This window comes from Mytilus californianus, unplaced genomic scaffold (assembly GCF_021869535.1).
Source record: "Mytilus californianus isolate M0D057914Y unplaced genomic scaffold, xbMytCali1.0.p SCAF_9, whole genome shotgun sequence".
Lineage (NCBI taxonomy): Eukaryota > Metazoa > Mollusca > Bivalvia > Mytilida > Mytilidae > Mytilus > Mytilus californianus.
Genome location: NW_026262745.1, coordinates 33,419,262 through 33,437,700, shown reverse-complemented (window position 1 = coordinate 33,437,700; position 18,439 = coordinate 33,419,262). Strand labels below are relative to the sequence as shown.

The 18,439-nt window shown below is 32.4% G+C and overlaps 1 protein-coding gene across 1 annotated transcript in view; it reads right to left on the bottom strand.

Annotated features, from left to right (window-relative positions):
* LOC127715091 (beta-1,4-mannosyltransferase egh-like) overlaps positions 1–18,439 on the bottom strand; it is a 66,482-nt gene that overhangs the window by 19,954 nt on the left and 28,089 nt on the right. Inside the window, exon 3 of the mRNA XM_052221128.1 lies at positions 15,177–15,238. The gene's annotated coding sequence lies outside the window, so the exon portion shown is untranslated. The remainder of the gene's footprint in view (positions 1–15,176; positions 15,239–18,439) is intronic.

The window sequence follows — 18,439 nt, the reverse complement described above, 5'->3', positions numbered from 1 at the left end:
ACAAATTGTTGATGCTGTGGCTGGAAATATCATTTTTCAGACTTTCCTTTGCAACTAATTCAGGGCCAGACAAAAAACTTCCTTTATTTTATTAAGGTATATATTATAAGGGAAAGTTTAAAAAAAATTGTTATTTTTGTACAATCTGAACAATTTTATAATATGTGGGCATACTGTACAAAACAGCATAGTAGCGTCACTGATGAATCTTTAGAAACGAAACATGCATCTAGCGTACAAAATTTGAAGCCTGATATCTATGATGAGTTCTTTAACAACAAGGAAGTATCGTAAGAACACAAAGAACTAAAAATTGTATATTCAATGAAAAATAAATAACAGTTTGTAACAAAAAATTTTATTGCTTTAAATTATCAACAGAAGATTTGTGAAACTGTGTTATTGGTAATTGATGATATACTAAATATTAAAACAAGAAAAATTAAAAAAAAAACTCAAGACAAAATCAGTATGGACATTAAAAAGACATTATTGATACAATCAAATATTGTTAAAATTGAAAAAAAATTATTTCCCCACCTATGATAACTCATAAAGACTTTGATAGCACTTGGTATGAACAATAGGGAAATCATTTACAGTTACATTTAAGAAAAAAAAACTAGTCATTAACTAACAAGAAAATTGTTGTGTATATATACAACATAATGTGCCGTTTTCCAATATGTCAAGGACAATAACTCCTGAAGGGTATAAGTGAAAATCCTCGATATCGAAATGGACGTCCATTTTGTCATAAGTATTATTATATCAAAATCTGAAAACTATTGGTTGAAGTATGAACAGTTCATAAGTTATTGAATGGAAAATGTTGCCCACCTCCCTTAACCAATTTAATAACCTGATTTTTCCTTTGGAATACCCAGTTAACAAAAACACTACTTATTCAAAGGGGGCATTAGCTGTTTAATTCATTTTCACTGATTCGACTTCAATTCTCATATTTGTTTTAAAACATATTAAAAACATACATCCAAATTACATAATATCCAAAGAAATGATTGAAAATGCATTGTCTCATGATTATGCAACAGCATTTCGTGCATATTTTAGACTAGACGCTATCTAATTAACCATCAAGATTACCTCCGATGACTGCAGAAGTTCATATGACTTGATGTGCCATATTAATAAATATGAATACAAATAGACAGACAAGCATGTGAAATCTTATAATGATGATTTTTCTAGGTCTGTTTGATTTTTTGTCATAGATTAAAAAAAATATGTAAATCCTTCTTTTACTGTTTGAAGAATGATTTTTTGGGGGCAGAATCTGTCAAAAAATTGTTCTTACTGGTGGTTCTCTTGTTTCACTTTCCGCAGTTTACCTTAACAACTGAAACATGCTAGTGGTTTTACACTAGTAATTTTTGGGGCCCTTTATAGCTTGCTGTTCGGTGTGAGCCAAGGCTCCGTGTTGAAGACTGTACTTTGACCTATAATGGTTTACTTTTATAAACTGTGACTTGGATGGAGAGTTGTCTCATTGGCACTCATACCACATCTTCTTATATCTATTGACCACATACACAACATAACTCCAAGTAAGTGTCAAATTAAAGGTAGTATGAAAACAAATTAGGTTTATTAAATTGTTGACTTGCAAGCAAATAATACTTTTACATCAGCTATGTTTTTGTGCTCATTTGGCAAAAATTGAACCAAACTGACTGCCAATAGTGAAATATTATTTTAATATTACGCTTTTTAAATTGTTTGAAAAAATAAACCGAATCATACTTTAATTTTTGTCTAAATTGTAGCTTATAGCCCTTTGATGTTACAGAGAACATCTGACAGATATACATATTGGTTTCCTTGATATCGATAAAATATGAGAAAATATATTTTATGTTGGGAATGTTAACATTTTAAAAAATGATTCATTGATTTCGTCTTTCTTTCTATTCATTGATTTTGTCTATCTTTCTATTCATTGATTTCGTCTATCTTTCCATTCATTGATTTTGTCTATCTTTCTATTCATTGATTTTGTCTATCTTTCTATTCATTGATTTCATCTATCTTTCTATTCATTGATTTTGTCTATCTTTCTATTCATTGATTTTGTATCTGTCTTTGCTTAGTTTATTATATATTTTAATACATGTATTACTATGCAAATAAGGAAACCAGATATTTAGTCGTGTGAATCCAATGATGATGTAATACTGTGTAGGGGTAAAAATTTAAATTAAAGTTTAAAAGCACAATATCTTGAATATATTTGACTGAGACATAAAAAGTTATATAGGAATGGAATTTACATACATGAAGAGTACCTCTTTGTTTGATTTAATAGACAAGCAACTTAGATAAATAAAGCGTCCTCTTTTCTGTTGTTTTAGAAATTTATCCCTATATTTCTAAAGGAGATGGATTTTTTAACTGTGTAATATTCCCAATTCTGGACTGCTGATTTGCTAAGAATTGCTCATAGATTGAGTTTAAACCATGCAAACAATTTAAGCATAGTACTACTAAGGTAATTTTGATAATTATTTTACAGCAAAAATACCCGAAAAATAGTGGAGATACAACACTAAAAAAATATTTTCATCTAACTAACTATAGGCGAGTGACAATTTTCAAAAAGACGCTTAGTTAACGACTTTAATGCACCCACCTAACATACGGCTATATTATATACATTCGAAAGCTTATTACCTGTACTTTCTTTTTTGCCCGGTCGTCAATAATTCGTACGGTGCAATTTTCGTTAAATCAAGGTCAAAGGTCAAAACTGAACATTCCAAAAGTTTGCTAGAATTACACAAAATGCCATTTTCTGGTACTTGTATGGTATTTTTTTCCTAAAAATTATCTAAACCTTATAAAACAAATTACCATGATTTCAAATCAAGTGCAAACTTAAATGTTGATTGCGCTATATCAAAAGAAAATTGAATTTCTTGAAAAAAAACTTCCAAAAATGATAAAATTGCAATAAAATCTAAATGTTTTCTGCAATTGGATTTTTGTATGTCAAAAATAGTATAGATTTGTTGTTTATAGACAGAGGGAATTTTTTCATCATTTTAAACTGCAATTAATATGATGTAGGTCCAGATGCAGCCTTTTAATGAAGCTTTTGTAGTTGCACAAAAAAACACCATCTGCAAATGGGGATCGTTTTGCTTTTTTTTTGCTAGATAATACTGCTAATATCCGCAGATAATGATCAACCATATTTAGAAAAAGGGTAATGGAAGAACTTTAAGGAACAAAAGAAGTATATTTGGTAAAAATTAGTTTTCCGATGTGGAAAGACATGTTGCGAAGATTATTCTCGTTCAATGTTCGAATGAAAACTGTCTGTACCATGCGCTTTTCAATGTCAAATCCGGCGAATTCCTTTTAATGTTAGCCCATTATTATATACTTTGTTAGTTGTTTTATTAAATATGACTGAAAATTAATAATTCAGATTAATTCAGATTGAATAACCTTCATGAACAACTGTAATCACCATACTGGTTTATGTAGTGTTCACACAATTCAGTATAGTGTTTTAAGAAGATTTGTTTGTCTGTACTACATTTTCGCCATGGTCATGCTGTTTTTCTTCGACTATGGTTTGATACTGCCTCCTTATTATCTTATCCCTTCTTTCAATCAAAGAAAAGAAAACCATAAATTTCAAAGCTGAGCGAAAAAAGACAACAGAACTTAAAACTCAGATATTGATGCAAAAACAAAATTAGTAAAACAATATAAATTACCGAACTCCAAGTGAAAATTCAAAACGGAAAGTCTCTTATCAAATGACAAATCCAAAAGCTGAAACACAACAAACGATTGGAAAATAGTTGTCATAGAGCTCGTTGTTCTCTCTCCATCTCTATCTATCTTTATATGATATAGCGGAAATGTATGAATCATCTTGTCCCTACGTCCTTTTTTCTTTTGTTCTTTCCATTCACATATCCATATGTTAGTCTCAAAATTGTAATGAGCAATATTCCTCTGACATTGCTTGGTAGAATTATGGAAGTTCAAAGTGCACATATGGAGGTTATATGTGAATGGATTTATTTCATAATAGACATATTCAAATAGCGCTAAAAACAGTAATCGCTTTAAATTTACCAGAACATACCTGCTTTCAAGCTATCTCATTAGGTTAACCCTAATCTTATTAAAATGTAGTTCTCTGATTTCGTTATTTTCATGCGATATATGAGCAGGCGAGTCGTGATTGATCTGAATTTAAGTCAGATTGTTTTAACCCATGTTTTTAACATTTATACATAACATTTTGTACGGTTTATTTTTTCATGTCAACTTATATCACTTATTATTGTTGTGAGATCTTCGCACCATTAGAAACTTGAACCGAAAAATATGAAAGTAAAGTAAAAAAAACGCCAAAAGTATCTGTCATATCAACAACAGAGGGCTCAATGCACAGTAAATATCCACGAACATAATTCAAGATCAGATGACATAAAACCAATTAAAAAACTGGATAAATTCAACCACAATTTTTTCATTTCTCACAATTGTATAGATATTTTAGAATAAAATAACTTCATTTTAACCATATGTATTCTTAATATACATGTACTATCTTTTATATACCAATGTTCAACCAATGCTTAATAGATGATATACTAAAATAGTGCTCTCTTTTTTAAATGCCTAAAATGAAAATATTATGTGACACATCTACATTGAAATTTAAATGCAAAATCATGGCCAATTAAATTTGAAATAAAAGTGGTTTAAATGCATTTATATTTCTGTTTCTATTAAGAAACTTTACTTGTAACATTTAGCTGAAGTAAACATCAATATTAAAACTGTTTTGTTTTGTAAGAGGTTGCCTACTTTTACAAAAGGTGATCATTGCTGATTGGTAGATTTGTGTTGTGACACCTACGCAGTAACTTCGTCCTTGGTACTAATAGCTATTACTAATGAATTGTTGATAGGGATTGCCAGTTTTCCTGCCGATGGTCGGTGGTTCCTTGGGCACTTCGTGGGCCTAAACCAATAAAACCTGATCGCCGCTAAATACTTTAGTAGCCAAAAGTGCTAAACCTAAAATTGCGTCAAACACCAACAATCAATCAATCATCTTTATATTAAAATGTATTTATATGTAAACTATTCAGGGAGTAAAATTGATTAATGGAAATGTATGTATTGTTATTGCGAATTGCTAGATTTCCCAATTAAAAAATTAATGTAAGTAAATATAGTTGCGAGAGTCTCAAATTATTTACAAGAAATTATGTAGTTTGACAGGATTGAATATCTTGGCCAGGTATGAAGAACATTTCAGTGGCTAGCTTATAATAGTTTTCACTTCCTCAGTCAAGCAAGATGCAGTATAAGCAACCAAGAAAACATACAAATATTGAAATTTTGAAATATCAAAGTTTCGCTCCCAAACTTTTCCCTAAATGCATGAATTTCCTGTGTATTCTATCCTTTAACATCTTTGCACTTTTAAAATTTGTGTTTTTCAACATAACATCGACTACACCCAATTGTTTTAACAAAGAAAAGCTGAAAAAGCTATCTTTTTGCAGATGGCGGTATTTTGGGCAACTGCATGGTTGTTATAATTGGCTGTTTAATCAACAAGAAGAGTAATTGCAGTAATTTAATGATGTCAAAAACATCCTTAGCACTAAATAAAATATGTTATATGGTTTTAGGGTGAATAACAGTTGAATCACAGACATAAAATTTGATTTTCATGCATTTTTGTCATTTTCAACGGAATTTCTGAAAAACAGCGCTATTTATTAATAAAATGCTCCGCTGGGGCGCAGCTTGATACGACCGCAGAGGTCGAACCCTGAACAGTTGGGGCAAGTATGGACACAACATTCAAGCTTGATACAGCACTGAATTTGGATTGTAATTAAATATTTGACACAGCATAGGTTTCTGACACAGAATGAAAGTGGTCTAAGAACTTAAAAAATTTTAATTTACCTATTCAAACCAAATCATTATTATTTGCTTTTATATATAAATCAGAAGTAACCAATTTAAAATGAAAAATTTTAAAGAAAAAAAAGGAAAAAAAAATCCCCCCCCCAAATTTTTTGAACCCCCTTATGATTCATCACCCCCAAACTCAATCCCAGCCTTCCCTTTGTGGTATGGTACCTTGCAAGGCTTGCAGTACAATTTCAGAGAGATCCATACACTTGAACACAAGTTATTGTCTGGAAACTAGAAAAATGCTTATTTTTTGGCCCCTTTTTGGCCACAAATTCCTAAATGTTTAGGGCAATTACCACCAAACTCAAACCCAGCTTTCCCTTTGTGATATGGAACCTTGCAGTACAATTTCATAAAGATCCATACACTTACACACAAGTTATTGTCCTGAAACTAGAAAAATGCTTGTTTTTTTGCCCTTTTATGGCCCCTTATTACTAAAATTTTTATGGAATTACCCCCAAAATCAATCCCAGCCTTCCCTTTGTGGTATGGTACCTTGCAGTACAATTTCAGAGAGATCCATACACTTGAACACAAGTTATTGTCTGGAAACTAGAAAAATGCTTATTTTTGGCCCCTTATTCCTAAACTTTTTGGGCAAATACCCCCAAACTCAATTCCAGCTTTCCCTTTGTGATATGGAACCTTGTAGTACAATTTCATAAAGATCCATACACTTACACACAAGTTATTGTCATGAAACTAGAAAAATGCTTGTTTTTTGCCCCTTTTTGGCCCCTAATTCCTAAAATTTGGAGGCAATTACCCCCAAAATCAATCCCAGCATTCCCTTTGTGACATGGAACCTTGTAGTACAATTTCATAAAGATCCATACACTTACACACAAGTTATTGTCATGAAACTAGAAAAATGCTTGTTTTTTGCCCCTTTTGGCCCCTAATTCCTAAAATTTGGAGGCAATTACCCCCAAAATCAATCCCAGCATTCCCTTTGTGATATGGAACCTTGTGATACAATGTCAGAGAGATCCATAGACTTACACACAAGTTATTGTCATGAAACTAGAAAAATGCTTGTTTTTTGCCCCTTTTTTGCCCCTTATTCCTAAAATTTGGAGGCAATTACCCCCAAAATCAATCCCAGCATTCCCTTTGTGATATGGAACCTTGTGGTACAATGTCAGAGAGATCCATACACTTACACACAAGTTATGTCTGGAAGTAACAAAAATGCTTATTTTTGGCCCCTTTTTGGCCCCTAATACCTTAACTGTTGGTACCATAACCCCCAAAATCAATCCCCATCTTCCTTTTGTGGTATTGAACCTTATGGTAAAATTTCATTGAGATCCACTCACTTAAACTAAAGTTAGAGTGCGAAAACTATTGTGTCTTCGGACGACAACGCCGGACGATGCGACGACGACGAAGACGACAACGTCATACCAATATACGACCACAAAAATTTTTTTGCGGTCGTATATAAATCCGACACTAATATTTCAAAGTGCTGTTGATAAGTTACTATTAACATCTGTTCTAAGAGATTTCCATATGTACATACAGAATATCGTTATTCAGAAGACAGAATATGCAAAAATGCTGACTTCTTGTAAAATTAGAAGTTGTCCACCCTTGACCTTTTATTGTGATTTGACAGAAACTGCACCATACGAATTTTTGACGACCGGGCAAAAAAAGGTAGTATAGATGATGTGCTTTCGAATGGTATATGATTTAGCCGTATGTTAGGTGGGTGCATTAAAAATAAAATTTTATGGTTAATGTCACACGTCTACTAGATAAATGAGCCAATGGGAATGTGGAGATAGAACAATGTAGTTCTGACAAAAACTTGTAGGGTGTAGAAATCTTGTATTATAGTTGTAAAGGGAGATAGACCATTGCACTTGGATGTCAAAAATACAGAAATCTCAATTTTTATCAAAAGTGGACATATAACACTATAAGATTCACACAACGATTTGTTGTGCTCTTATGATTCTCCATTATGGTCCTTTTGGTTGTATTGTGTTGAACGTTCCTTTGGGATGTTTGAGATCCCACCAGTATTGCTAGTCAAGGAAGCCAAACATCCCTGTAGAAGGTGTTGAATCTAGATAAATTAAGGCTTTTAAATAATAATCTCCATTTTAACTTTTTAAAAAAATGTAATGCTTTGTATTTGTGTTACTCAGATATGCCAGTTGAATTTTTGCATATAAAACATGGACTAAAGTAGCCACAATCAAACTAAGTAATATGTCCTGCTATACAATATATAGAAATTTATTACTACCTACTATAGTACAAAAATCAGGGTTGATTATCTTTTCCAATTTGTAGTTGGTAATTTCAATATATTCAATGAACACCTTATATAAACATTTCTAAATTCAGGCGTGTAGAATGGTAAAAGTACAGAATACTTGCTCGTAATGAAAGGCCTGAAAAATGGAACAAATTTGAAGATTTTTAATGTAAACTTGTGGATTACAAACTGAAAAGAGATATACTGGTTGTTCTGGGATTAAATGTTCCTTTCTCTTGCAGGCATAAAATTGCTTTGTGTCTACTTGCATTTGCATTTTGTATGCACGTCAGAATGCACAATTCTTCCAACATTTCAGCATTCTGTTATTCTGTGACATCACAAATATCATAAATAAAGACATATCCAATTGTGAATGAAATTACAATGAATAAATACATAAATATTTATATAAGGGTAACATTTTCTGCCATTAAATAAATGGAGAATGTGTCCCCATGGACACAGATGATGACCCCGCTTGCATACAACATTATAAAGGGACATAACTCAAGAACAATAAAAGTGACGCTACCCAAATGTGTACTTGATCTGAGTTTTGTGGAAATAAGTATTGTGTACAGGTTGCATAATGTTTGGTTGGGGCAAACTTAAGTTACAGAACTGAAACTAAAAATTTTGCAATTTTTCGATTTATAAAGGGGCATAACTCGATAATGATTAAAAGTGACGCCACCAAAATTCAACTTGATCTGTGTTTTATGGTAAAAAGCATTGTGTTTCAGTTTCATAACATTAGGTTGAGGCAACTTAAGTTAGAGAACGGAAACTAAAAAATTGCATTTTTTTCCATATATAAAGGGGCATAACTCGATAATGATTAAAAGTGACCCCACCAAAATTCAAACTTGATCTTTATTTTGTGGTAATAAGCATTGTGTATAAGTTTCATAACATTTGGTTGAGGCAAACTTAAGTTAGGGAACGGAAACTAAAAATTTTGCAATTTTTCCATTTATAAAGGGGCAATGAACTCTAGAACGGTTAAAGTGACACACCGAAATTCAAACTTGATCTGTGTTTTGTGGTAATAAGCATTGTGTATAAGTTTCATAATATTTGGTTGAGACAAACTTTATGGTCCCATTCATAAAAATGTGTAAAGGGTTCAGTGGAATCCTTGGTCTCGCCTGTGACTGCAGCCATCAATGTAAAAACCAAATGTTGACTGCCAAAAAACTAAGGCACCCTTCCTTGAAGATATGACATAGTTATTCAAGATTTTAAAACCCATTAACAACAGGTTGCCAATGAAAAAATCTTTAGTTCATTTACTAGTAAAATTTTACAGAAAATGCATGAAAAAAAAACATCTAAATTATTGTTAAGACAGTATCTTTTAATTATGAAAAACCTTCTGAAGAAGTTTCTTTACCATTACTGTTTGAAAATAGTTATTCATGTTTTCAAGGATGGAAATTAAAATGTTCAATGGCAACCTAGCCAATATTTTTGGTGGCCCAGAGTTATGTGATCAAGCAAAAATACAGAAAAAAACAAGTGAATCTGTGAGCTACTGCTCACTAATGATACCCCCGCCCACTATAAGTATATTAGGTAAACAGGAAGTTGTTGAGTGATGAATCTGAAAACGCATCACACGGTATAACTGACTCATATAAACCCTGAAACCAAATTTCAGAAATCCTTGTAATGTAGTTCCTGAGAAAGATGTGACGAAAAATATTCATGGGACGGATGGACTGACGGACAGACAGAGGTAAAACAGTATACCCCCACTTTTTTAAAGTGGGGTATAATTAGTCGACCAGCTCAAATCTTAAGACCAAACACAAAATATAGTTGTCTTATTGCTTATAGCATCTAAGAAATGGACTTTACCAGGAAAACTTAATATTGACAAATAATTATGAAATAAACCATGAAAATGAGGGCAAGGTCAGATGAACCCTGCCAGACAGACATGTACACCTTACAATCATTCTATCCATCAAATATAGTTTACATATTACTTTTAGTATCATAGAAAGGGATGAAACCAGGAAAACATTGACCAATGCACTATGAAAATGAGGTCATGGTAAAATGAAGCCTGTTAGACAAACATGTAGTGATGTGCACCTTGTAATCTTTCTATACATAAACTATAGTTGCAAAACAGCTTATAAATTCTGAGAAACAGACCTAATCACGAAAACTTGGATCACTGTTCAATGAAATGAGGTCAAGGTCATGTGAAGCCTGTATGATGTAGACCTTGCAAGGATACATTTTACCAAATATTGTCAGGATATTTTTTATAACAAGTGCAAAATTTACATGTTAAAAATCTAAACAGTTTTTTAATTTCTTTTAATGGAATATAATTTTATTTGAAATTTACATTTGTTAGAGATACATAAAGTACCGATACCTTATCCTGGCCTCGTTAACATTAGTTAATAGCATTTCAGTGATAAGGTTGGTACTTGTCAGTACACAATATACAGTTTGGCTAATAAAATATGATGATATTATAAATTTTAGTCTAAGAAGATTAATAAATTTTTTCTGCAACCAAATTGTGGAAGTTTTCACATTTGCCTTCTTTATTTGTCCTTTTTTTTAAAGCAAATAACATCTTTTATTTTAAATCACCTGAAATACATAAACCCTAAGCAGTCCAAGGCATCTGACAGAGGGGTCCCTCTTTTATTTAACATATCCCATTTGCCAGGCAAAATACAAATGGGTGAGAAAACAAAACTCTATATAATATATATTCAATATAAAAAACCAGCATCTGTTTACAATTCTTCTTCTTCTTCCAGGTAAGGAACCGGATTCAAAACTGAATGTTATTGGTTCCGTGCGAAAACTTTACGCAGTGTCGGGCAACACAGAAAGTTCTCTCTATAGGCTATTTACAAATTACATTTAAAACGTTTGCAATATTATACAATTAAAATTTTGCACAACTGGTGTTTCCTACTTCCTTTCAGAGCATGCCTTAAGGGCAGCTCTGAATCCCTCAACGGTGTTGGCCGATGAAACTGATGTTGGTAAGTTGTTCCAATCCCTGATGGTCCTCTGAAAGAAAGATTGGTACGTATAAATCCCAACGTTCTATTACATTTGCCTTCTGTATTGTCTATGTGTTTGTCCCAAGTTAGGTTGTTGCTGATGGTTACTCCAAGATATTTGCTCGCTTCCACTGTGTCTAGAGTATGACCGTGTAGTTGGTATGATGTTTGTATCACTGGTCGATTTTTTGGTCTAATGACAAGGCATTTTTTGGCATTGAAACTCATCTGCCATTTGTTTTCCCAGTCTTCCAATGCTGATAAGTCTTTCTGGAGAAGTTCACTGTCTGCTTAGTTGGTGATGGTACGAAAGAGAAGGCTGTCATCCGCGAATAATTTTGTCTCTGATGTAGATGCTGTTTCTGGCATGTCGTTAATGTAGGCCAGGAACAGTAATGGACCAAGGACTGTGCCTTGGGGTAAACCAGAGAGTACTGGTACTTGTGTGGAGATGGCTCCCTCTAGTATTATGCTCTGCTTTCTGTTATGTAGGAAGGAGTGAATCCATTTGTTGGTTTTGGGGTTGACGCCATAGTATTCCAGCTTGTGTAGTAGGCGGCGATGTGGTACCTTGTCAAAAGCTTTTGCAAAGTCTAGCAGGATGATGTCTACTTGGCTGCTGCTTTTTAATTTTGATGCAATGTCGTTGATGGTTATGATGAGTTGGGATTCGCATGATAGTCTTTTGCGGAATCTGAGTGTTGTGCATCAGTAAGTATTTTATTTTTGTCAAAGTGGTCCATGATGTTGCTATGTACAATATGTTCTAAGACCTTACATGTGATGGAAGTTAGAGATACTGGTCTGTAATTAGATGCTAAGTGCCTTTCGTCTTATTTGAAAAGTGGAACTACATGGGCATCTCTCCAATCTTGTGGGACTTCGCCAGTGTTCAATGATGCTTGGTATAGGTCTGTGAGTATAGGAGCAAGTTGTTCTGCTGCTGCTTTAAGTATAAAGGATGGTATTGAGTCAGGACCAGTAGCTTTATGAGCTTTTTAACGGTGCCACTCCTGTCCATTCTTGACCTTTGCTCTTGATATAAGACCAGAATTTCTTTGCGTTATCTTTATAGTCGGAGCTGACTTCTTCCATATATTTCTTGTTGGCTAGCCAGACTTCACACTGTAGTTCTTGTTGTAGTCTTTTATACCTATCCTTGTCTCTTTTCTTTTTAGTTTTCCTAGCCTTCTTGTGTGCTTTTTGTTTTTGGTTAATTTTACGTCTAATGGTTGTATTAATCCATGGATGAGTGTTTCTTCCTTGAGTCATTTTTGATGGTACTCTTTTCTCTATGGTGGTTTGTACAGCTGTTTTGAATGCCTGCCATAATGACTCAACGCTTCTATCTTTGATGTTTTTGAAAGTAGTTATGAAGTTTTGTAGGTCTTCCTTTATTTTATGTATTTCAGCTTTTTTCCATAGGAATATTTTTCTTCTGACTGGTTGAGGTTTACGTTGTTTACAAGCCATATCTAGGAGGACAATGTCATGGTCGCTGTTTCCTATTGATGGTAATGGTTTGCATCTTAATTTAAATGATGGGTGAGAGGTAAGCAATAAGTCTAAGGTGTTCTCTTTGCGTGTTGGAAAGTCCACAATTTATGCTAGCCTGTTGTCAGCTACAAGTTCTAAGAAAGCCTGGTTGGTTCTGGTAGGATACTGTCGATGGTCTATAGTTTGTTCTGCCCAGTTAATATCTGGTAAGTTGAAATCACCACCAAAAAGGAATATATCTTTTTGATGTTTTGCTCTGATGTTATTTATTTCGTCTTTCGTTTTATTCAGGTAGGTGTCGTCTGTTTTATCAGGTGGTCGATAAAATGCACCTATAAGTATTTTCTTTTTTCCTTCTAAGTTAATAGTGCCAGTCAGTAGTTCTATGTCTGTGCTTTTTATGATGTTACCCAGCTGTAATGTTTGTTTAGCTGCTATCATTACCCCTCCGTGGGGGTCTTTTGGGCGATCTCGGGGTTCCGTGTCATAGTGGAAATAGTCTGGTATGATCTCACTTATTGATGTTCGGATCAAGCCATGTTTCCGTGCCTATTATTACGTCTGGCTCAGTTGACTCAATTAGTTACTGTATTCTTCACACTTTAAAATCTTGCATTTTCATATAATTATATCCTTTTAAGATATAATTATAAAAATATATATAACTGTTATTAGGTTCTTCCACTTTTCCGTAGAAAGACCTATTGCTTTTGTTCTGATTTTTTTTCTTTTCTTGTGCAGTATTATTGTTTCACAAGTTGTAGCTTTGATATTTGGTATATGATATCGAACAGTGTATATGCTTTTCAAACTGACCCTGTGTAACCCAACACTTTTTTTTGTAAGAGTTATCTCCCAAAACACTGTTTTTCTTGTGGCCGCTACTCCATTCTAATAAAATAAACTATTTTTTCAACTGATTTTTATAGTTTGTTCTTATGTTGTGCTGTTACACCACTGTCCCAGGTTAGGGGACACATACATTTTGTATTGTATAGGAATGTTTACATACAAAATATTCATTAGAAAATGTGATGTACAATGCACCAATGGAAAAGAATACAGAAAAAAGTCCTTTACACCATTTTTATTTTTTTAATACTGAGATTTTCTTTGGTAAAAATATACAGAATTTCCATTTTTCATGTTGACGTTTATGATTAGTTCTCAAGCTTTAGCCAACAGCTTTTAAAAAAAACATAAATTTCATATGCAATGTTAAAAAGCATCCACAACTTAAATTATGGTTCCCATACAAAAATTGATGTAAGGTTCATATATAGTTAACAAGGCTTGTCACAATGACTCCTCCATAATCCTAGAAATGTCATGGCAGGTCACATATATATATATATATATATATATATATATACAAGTCTAAATTGAAAACAACGTTCAAACCTATGATTGCATTGGATAAAACCGCAATTTTTATACGTGTGTATGCAAAACAAATTTCTTGGTAGAGGGGTCTAAATACAGCACAAACAACATTTTCCAAAAGACCAAAAGAGTGAAAAAGTATATTTTAACAAAACACATTTGACTAACAGGTCGAACAAATGATGTTCTTAAACCCTGCTGACTGCCATTGGCGATTGCCAAATAAACGGATCACAAGATGTAACAAAATGGATCTTTAATAATATGAATTTAATACCAAACAAAAAACAATAAACTTGCAGTAAAGATGGTATACCGCAAACAAAAGGTGCAAAAATTAGTACACCATATCCGGATTTCGACAATCAATGTCTCTTCAGTGATGTTAGGGATCGAAACAGTATTTGGAAGGCCATAAAATTTACCTCAATTTAGGATAGACTCTTGAATTTTAAAGAGTCGAAATAGGATGAACGGATCATATAAACCCGAAGGAAAATATAATACAGGCCCAAACGAAAAAATATAAACAAGTCTAAATTGAAAACAACGTTCAAACCTATGATTGCGTTGGATAAAAACCGCAATTTTCATACGTGTGCATGCAAAACAAATTTCTTGGTAGAGGGGTCTAAATACAGCACAAACAACATATAAATTCTTTAGCAAAAAACTTATAGTAACAATTCAAAAATTGATGAAATATCTTCTCCTTTTTTTGTATGTTCTTATTGGATACATGAAAAAATAGAAACAAAACTTATTTACCTGTGTACATACATGTACAATAATTTAAAGTAACTGACCTTTATTAGATGACCACCAACAATCCTCCCCAATACATGTACAATAATTTAAAGTAACTGACCTTTATTAGATGACCACCAACAATCCTCCCCAATACATGTACAATAATTCAAAGTAACTGACCTTTATTAGATGACCACCAACAATCCTCCCCAATACATGTACAATAATTTACTGTTACTTACCTTTATTAGATGACTAACACCACCAACAATCCTCCGCAATATTTGCTTTGGTTACTTCTTATCTACAATTGATAAAATGATTAAAAGACGTTAGTACTGATAACATTGCAGTTTTATATTCGTCCTCATAAAATCTGAGGTGTATAACCAATATTATCAACGGCAAATATTGATATCACCTTTTATTGGGGAAAATCAATTCATGTATTAAAATCTTTATGTGATTTTTTTTTTTATGATTTTGGATTAAAAAAACCTTCATGGAACTTTTAAATGCCCAAAATAACAAATGCTAATTTGCATGGACATTTTGATATATATGTCAATTATATTGTACTAAAATTCAATTTTAATCTAAATTTATTGTCTATGTTAAACATTTTACAATAAATGTATTAAATAAACTGCCGACACAGGGATATGTCTAACTATTATGTAATGTTGATAGTATATATAATGTAAATGTTAAAATCAAAAAGGCAATACTTTAACATGTAAACTATGCATAACATTGAAGGTCAATAAACCATGATTGAAGGTGCAAAGCCAAATAACCTCTGTGGAAATTAAACATGCAAATGATAATACAACTGCATACCAAATATCATTGACTTATCATAAGTTGTCCCCTTTAAACTCAGACCTAAACACAAACTTTACCATGTAAATTATGCAAAAGTTGCAAAGTCAATAGACCATGACTGAGGGGGATGCAGTCAAACACCACTAGTGTTTCCTCTATGCCTTAAACTGACTTAATCACAAACTTTAACATGTTTGCAAACCAATAGTTTCAAAGACAAAAGACAATGACCGAGGGGACCAGGCCAAATAATCTCTATGGAAATGAGATGGGTCGATGTTAATACAGCTGCATACCAATTATCATTGACCTGAACCACTGGTGGTTCTCCTCAAAGAGCAAATAACAAACTTAGACATTGTTGACGACATCGCAGATGCCACGAAACATAATGAAACAGCATGCCCAAGTCTCTTTTTTTTTAACCTTGTTGAGGCGAGGCAAAAATAGATTTCTTAATGTTTGATAATATAAGACAATCGTGCCTAAACTTTATAGTCTCATTCAGTGGACTTTAAAAATATACATACCAGAATATACAATAAAATAACTGTTAATTTTCTTTCAATTCACATTTCAAGGCATATAAGCATTTTTATAATAATAAGATAGTTCTATAGTCTACAAGACCAATGTGTGCAAGCTTAAGGTAATAATATACAATAAGGATAACACCAACATTACTGGACAGTACAACTGACCACACTAATCAACTCATTTAAAACTAAAAGACATATAAACCAATTAACTGTTGACACAGAGATATGTCTCGACTATCGGCATAAAATTCAGAAAAAGACAACCTGATGGACAGCAACATTGCTTATTAATTCAGTCACTGGACCATGATCTAGTGGGTTGTTTATTGTAAGTAGTTCCTATCAATATAACTTAAGCAGAAAAACTGAACAGTGAAAATTGCTAATTATTTCAGTCACTGGACCATGACCTAAGGGACAGGGCCTCAAAATAGTCATCAAACTAATATGAACTGATAGTAATGCAACTTCATACAAAATATCATTGATCTATCACAAGTAGATCCTATAATAATCAAACTAACTTAAGCAGAAAACTTAACAATTGTTGATGCTGGAGCCGTTGCCAGAAAAGCAATCCATACTTTCATCACAGGCGGAACAAAAACAACAAACACATGATCCAGATACTGAGTTAGCCTAACTTGGTACAGGCACAAAATGTGGTAAGATTAAATCAGTTGTGTGAATACACAAAACACCCCCTTTTCCTGTCTAGTCCAGATGTTGCAAAACTAAAACACAAAAAAAAAAAGATCAACAAGGATTAGTTACAGTAAGGATGACCTCTAACTTGAACAAGGAAATAAAAATGGTACACGAGTTAGAAAACTGTGTGAAAATGTGCTCACTACTACCTGAATCTAGCTAAGGTAACTACAGCTGTTTGTTGGATTCTGCTGCTCAAGAAAACAAATAAGTTTAAAACACAATTCGAATTCTGTAAATCTACTTTTCAAATTTTATAAAGTTTTATAATTTTTAAGATATATGATCTGACCTGTCCAAAATACTTTCATTATGTAGACAAGCAAAAGTTTAATATACTGGTATTTACATAGAACTGTCAAATCAGCTTTATTTCATTAATAACCCAAATGGTTGACTAGGGTATAGAAATGTGGTTATTTGGACTTCCCCCATATGACATTAAAACTTTTTCTTTGACTGTGTGGGATGTAAAAATCAGATGCCTTGTGTAGAACATTTTCCAGTGCTAGTTTAAATATTCAACCCTTAAATCATCTTGGCTGATTCACTTTTCAGAACTTCCTTCTAAATTTTATTGTTAATTTGATATTGATCAATATTTGCCACTGCATATTTATAAGCAAAAACCAATCAATCAATTTTCCTACAACATTATTGCCAACATAGTACATTCCAGGCATGGGGCGAATTACATTGCAATGTAATGCATTATATTACAATTACTTTGACCAAACCATGCATTATATTACAATTACAATTACATGCATTTATCAAAGTAATGCATTATATTACAATTACTTTTGCAAAGTAATGCCTTGAATTACACATTACATTTGAAAATTTTATGAAGTGAATAGAAAATTAAACATCTTGAAAAACAACTAGAAGTCACAAAAGATTCTAGCATATGCAGCAACTGTTCCATGAATTGAATATAAGTATACATGTAAAAAGTCTATTTAATTCAGCTTTTACAATTTTAATTTAATGTTGACTTTACTTTTATAAATATATTCTTTGTTGTTTTTTTTTTATTTTAAACGAAATATTTAATTACTGTGAATTACTTCCCTAATTATAAAATAAACATAGACCTTAATTAATGAACAATTGTCTAAATGGTGAAAATATTGATTGTAAAACAAACTAATTAGTGTTTTATAACAAAGTTTAATTATCTTTTATTTAAGCAAGACAAGATATTCTTTGGTCTTATGACAACAATACAGTTATGCTTTTCAAATATCAATCTTTTTATGCAGGAAAATGTATGAAATAAGATAAAATAAAGAATATATTCTCATGATTAACATATTCCTAGTTAATCAAGAAATCTTAAATTTGGTTTAGTTAAAACTCCAACAATATGTTTAAGATGTGGTATGTGAAAAAATTAATGACATGTAATGCCATGTAATGCATGAAATTAC